Source organism: Zootoca vivipara, chromosome 6 (assembly GCF_963506605.1).
Source record: "Zootoca vivipara chromosome 6, rZooViv1.1, whole genome shotgun sequence".
Classification (NCBI taxonomy): Eukaryota; Metazoa; Chordata; class Lepidosauria; order Squamata; family Lacertidae; genus Zootoca; species Zootoca vivipara.
In genome coordinates this window covers 46,427,255-46,433,254 of record NC_083281.1, presented here as the reverse complement: position 1 = coordinate 46,433,254, position 6,000 = coordinate 46,427,255, and positions in this window count along the sequence as shown.

Sequence of the window (6,000 nt, the reverse complement as noted above, 5' to 3'; positions counted from 1 at the left end):
CACACATGTGCTGTACATAGCAGTTTGCCGTCAGTGCCACTCCAGTGCCGTACGGACGGTGGTGGGATCCCTCCGTCGCCGCTACAGCCACATGTAGAGGATCCTCTGTTCGTGGCTGTAGCGATGATGGAGGGATCCCGGCACCGTCTGTATGGCGCTCGAGCAGCGCCGCCGGCAAACCGCTATGTACAGTGCATGTGCGGCGTCACTACGTATGGCACATGCGTTGTCCGTAGTGACGCCACACATGCGCCCTACGTAGCAACGCCCCACCCTGGGTGTCAAGCCTTCGTCCGCCCCTGCTCCCTGCCTATTGATGTCACTGCACACTTTTGGTGCTGGCTAAAAACATCCTTGTTTCAACAAGCCAGTCCAGATGTTTAGAATGTTGGTGTAGATTTTAACCTGTTTAAGTCTACAGTTATTTTAACGTTTTGAAAGTTTTGAACTACTGTTGTTAATTTTTTCCTTATTGATAATTTTATTGTAAATATTTGTAAACTGCTTTGAGGGTTTTTCTTTACAATTGAGCTGTGTCTAAATCAGGCATCCCCAAACTGCGGCCCTCCAGATGTTTTGGCCTACAACTCCCATGATCCCTAGCTAACAGGACTAGTGGTCGGGGAAGATGGGAACTGTAGTCCAAAACATCTGGAGGGCCTAAGTTTGGGGATGCCTGGTCTAAATCTTACAAAATAAGGAAATAATTTCAGGAAGCAATTAACACAGAAGTTCATGCTGAACGCCCGCTCCATTTTGCTAGATTTCCAGAAGCGGCTTTTACGTTGCGTGAAACATGATACGAAAACTAACAGTTAGGGAAATGTCAGGGAAACAGAATAAACTGCTATGTGAATGCAGACTAAGTGTCATCATCATCATCATCATCATCATCATCATTTTCTGACAAGCTCCTCCCAAGCCAAGATCTGGAGCCTCTTGGTCACAGTGGCTCCTCACAGGCCTTATAGCAGTCGTTCTCAAACATGGGTCCTTAGCTGTTGTTGGACTACAACTCCCATAATCCCTGACCACTATTCCTGCCAGCTGGGGATAATGGGATTTGTAGTCCAACAACAGCTGTGTTGGAACACCAGCTGGGCCTGGGGCTTGAAAGCTGAGCACAGCCCATGCCCGCCTTGCCTGACAGGCAGCACCCTATTTCTGTCAAGCAAAGAAGGAAGCAAAAGAAGAGGTTCACCATAACACCTAGCAAGGCCTGTGTATGTCTGGTGGGCTGTGGTTATCTTGATGGCTGAACAGCTGTGGTGGCACAAGCAGTGAGCACCATGACCTGTGTCTTTATCAGGAGGCCCACATCTCCCCTTCAAGACCCATTAATAGTTAAGTCATTGAAGCAAAATGTTTCTTCAGGGATTCTGGAGACTAGTACCCAGGCCAGCTCATGAGCCAATGGCCTTGTCAGAACAGGTGGCGCAATAAAATGTACCCTTCCGAGTGTTTTGTGTGGTGTTTAATGAATGAAACTGTGCCACTGGATGCCACTATTGCTTCATGTTCAACACTAGAATGTCTTAATGCTCCTTCCTTCCTTCCTTAGAAATCTGCTTCCTTTTTTGATCCCTAATATCATAGTAAGGGATTTCTTTGGTGTTTAGTAGGAGAGACTACCCAGCCAATTGTGGTGGAGGTGTGTGTGGGATGACCTAAAACAATCTTCAGGGGGTTTAATTGCAAGCAACACTTCCCCAAGAGGGAAAATTCAGGCTTTGGAGCAAATCAAGCACTTCTCTCTTCAAGGAACTGTGAAAGAGCAGTTGACGGAGTGATTTTGTTGCCTTTCCCTTGGAGCTGAGGTGGTTTGGGCGAAGCTCAGGCAAAGGGAAAGAGGAGGAAGAAAAGATAGGGCTGACATCATTGGTGGGGGCAAAATGAAATGGAGGAAGGGGAGGAATGGGGGTATGGCAAGGGAGCAGGGGGCACCCCATAGCTAGGCAAAATCGCATGCAATGTTTTAATTTCTGTTTTATTTGAGTTGTTGGCTTCGTGGTCTTCGTATTGATGTGTGCATTTGATGAATTGTTGTGTGCCGCCATGGGAACCTCCAGGTTGAAGGGCAGGATGTAAATAAAATGAATGTCTGAATAAATAAATAATATGAGTGGCTAATATTCCTGCAATGCAGGGGGTTGAGCTAGATGACCCTTGGGATTCTTTCCAGCTCGACAATTCTATGATTCTGTGATCCTCAAATTGACACGAAAATGGCATGTGAATTTTTTTTGAGGCTTTTTATAAAAAAAATCACAAACTGATGTGACAATGTGGTGAACCAAATATAAAGTGGGAAAATGGAGAAAAACCAAAACACACTCACCCATCCCTAGAGAGGCAGTGTGGCATAGTGGTTAGAGTGTTGGTCTAGGACCTGGGAGACCAGGGTTCAAATTGCTGCCCAGCCATGCAACTCACGAGGTGACCTTGAGCCAGTCACTGCTTCTCAGCCTAACCCACCACACAGGGTTGTTGTGCAGATTCAATGAGTAGGGAGAGAACCACCTTGAGATCCTTGGAGAAAAAGGTGGGATATAAATGCAAGAAATAACAACAGCTTACAGAGCGTCTTCTCCCCTATCCGCAGTCACCAGCATTTTTGATCTCTGAAATGGTCGCATCCCATTGCGTGTTCCTATTACCCAGCTCGTCCCCTGTTGTTTTAATCTGGGGGAATCTATGGCTGCTGCTGTCAGAAACACAGAGCAATTCAGGTGCTCTTTCAGGTGTTGACAGGGAGATGAAGAGACCGAAGGACAATAACAACCACACAGACGCACAAAAAGCTCTGCCTGGGAAGCTGCCGGAGAGCTGCGAGAGGCCCCTCAGACACAGCACGGACTCAGCCGGAAGGCTCCGGCAGTGCCATGGAAACAGGGAGAAGACAAGAGCAGCATTCCCCTCAGGCAAGGAAGTCTAGTGGAGGGTGTAGGAGGAAAAGCTCCAGCTGCTGCCACAGCCCTCCAACTTGTGGGGAAGGAATGGAGGCTCGGAATCGAGGCTCCCTGTTCTCCATTCACTTCTCTCACCTGCTTCTCTTGGTTTCTGAGGCAAACCGAGGAAGAAGTCAAACTCAGCCTTGCGAGACCTTAAGGACTAACAGAGTTATTGTGGCATAGACCACTGACCTTGGTCTATTAGTCTTTCCATAAATTATCACGGAGAGAAAGAAGGGATGCACTTTGAAACCCAGGACAAGCAGAAGTCCTTTCTCCACAGAGGAACCATTTTGGATAACAATTCCACAGAACAGGCAGCTTTGCTGTGGTACAATTTACCTGAGTTGGCTTTCTCTGTGGTGGGAGGACTTTTCCTGCTCCTTGCTCTGGGCTCCAAAATTATCATCAAATGTAGGCACAGGCAGTGAACACCAAATGACCCACCTACAGGGGCATTGTGGCAAATTCAGAAGTTCATAGCCCCTTCATGATAGTCACAGCCATGCCCTCTTCTAAGATTATACAGCGTTCTAAAATTATCCAACCATCTTAGAATTATACAACAGCAGCAGCAGCAACAACAACGGATACTTTTCAATGATCAATGCAGATCTCCATGTGTTGCCTTTCAGCTAGATCTACTGTTTCCTACATAAGCATTTATTATTGTTGTTGTTTATTCATTTATTAAATTTGTATACCACCCTTCATCCGGAGATCTCAGGGTGGTTCATAGTATAAAAATACAGAATAATAGCACAAAATACATACAGCGATGGCGCTTGCTTGGTATCAATAGGCAGGGAGTTCTAAAGTCGCCGCCAAACTTTATTAAATAGTGGTAGTGTGTATAAGTAACAAAAGCAAGAACAAGACATGAGCCAATGATTTGCAGTGCTCCAATATATTCTATTTGAATCACTTAAGCTGTGTTTTCTATAAAGTTTCATTGCATGTAGCAGAACCTGCACCCTGTTCTCTTGAAAGCGAAGCACCCAAATGCTTAGCACTCTATCTACTCTATCTATTTCTCTGTGCCATCCAGGGCCAGCCCACCCATGAGGCTTGGCGAGGCAGGTTGGAGACAGCAGGTTGGAGTAACACTCCTCTTGGCAATTCTTCCACTTGTTGCCAACCTCCTCTATCTCCTGCTGCCACCTGCTCCTTTCTGGCCTCCTTCTTTTCTTCCCCGCTGCCTTCAGCACACCGGGGCTCCCCCCTGCTGCCTCCAGTAGTTTCAGGTGTCGGAGAGGACAGAGGAGGAGGAAGCTGGGTGGTGGCAGGGCAGTGAGAGGCAGAGAAGGAGGCAGCAGCAGCAACAGTGTGTGTGTGTGTGTGTGTGTGTGTGAGAGAGAGAGAGAGAGAGAGAGAGAGAGTTTTGCCTTAAGCAGCAACATGTTTTGAGCCAGCCACAGAGCCTAGAGCTTGCCGATCAGAAGGTCGGCAGTTCGAATCCCCGCGACGGGGTGAGTTCCCGTTGCCTGGTCCCAGCTCCTGCCAACCTAGCAGTTCGAAAGCACGTCAAAGTGTAAGTAGATAAATAGGTACCGCTACAGCGGGAAGGTAAACGGCCTTTCCGTGTGCTGCTGTGGTTCGCCAGAAGCGGCTTAGTCATGCTGGCCACATGACCTGGAAGCTGTACGCCGGCTCCCTAGGCCAATAATGCGAGATGAGCACCACAACCCCACAATCGTCTGCGACTGGACCTAATGGTCAGGGGTTCCTTTACCTTGAAGCAGCAAAATGTTTTGAGCCAGCTATGACACCATGCATGATTTTACACTCTTCTCTCATGTCGCCTCTTCCTCACCTTTTTCTCTAAATTAAAATGCCACAGACACTGCCACCTTTCCTCACAGGGACTCTCTCTAGCCCTTTGATTGTTTGGGTTGCCCTCTTCTGAACCTTTTCCCAACTTTACAATATGCTTTTTGAAGTGACCATAACTGGACACAGTAAAGTCATACCTTGCATCTCAAATACCTCGGCTCCCGAACAAAGCGGCTCCTGAACGATTGAAACCCAGAAGTGAGTGTTCCGGTTTTCGAGCGATTTTTGGAAGCCGAACGGCGGCGTGGCTTCCACGGCTTCCGATTGGCTGCAGGAGCTTCCTGCAGCCAATCACAAGCCGCGCTTTGGTTTCCGAAAGTTTTGGAAGTCAAACAGACTTCCAGAATGGATTCTGTTTGACTTCCAAGGTACAACTGTATTCCAAATCACACTCCTCCCCACTCTCACACACCAGAGTGAGAGCTGAGTGAACAATAAGCAGGCTGCAATGGGGAGGCAGCCCAAGGAGCTCTTGTCAATGAAGCCCCTGCTGGAGGGTCATCTTCTGGCAAAGATCCAACCCTGGTCTACCTTGCCACCAGCCCCACAGAGTGGAACATTCCTTTGGCTATGGTGTCGCCCCATCCCCTAAGGTGGCCTCATCCATCTTAACCAGGGGTCAGCAAACTTTTTCAGCAGGGGGCCGGTCCACTGTCCCTCAGACCTTGTGGGGGGCCGGAGTATATTTTGGGGAAAAAATATGAACAAATTCCTATGCCCCACCAATAACCCAGAGATGCATTTTAAATAAAAGGACACATTCTACTCATGTAAAAACACCAGGCAGGCCCCACAAATAACCCAGAGATGCATTTTAAATAAAAGGACACATTGTACTCATGTAAAAACATGCTGATTCCCGGACCCTCTGCGGGCCGGATTTAGAAGGTGATTGGGCCGCATCCGGCCCCCGGGCCTTAGTCTGGGGGACCCCTGATCTTAATTATACATTAAACACAACTTTATTTTGATTGTATACATTGCCATTTAACTTTGGGATATTTTAAATTTTATTTTTATAACATCTGAATTTTTTTTTTAAAACTCACTATTTGTACATTGAAAACATTGAAAATATTCATTACTTCTATTTTTTTCGCTGTTTCCCATTAACTTTTTTTCATTCATAACTGGAAAAATTCTGTTTACACTTTTGCCCCATCTCTGTAAGTGCATATTTAGAACATGTGTATAATTGCTTTGGAGTGGGCTCAAC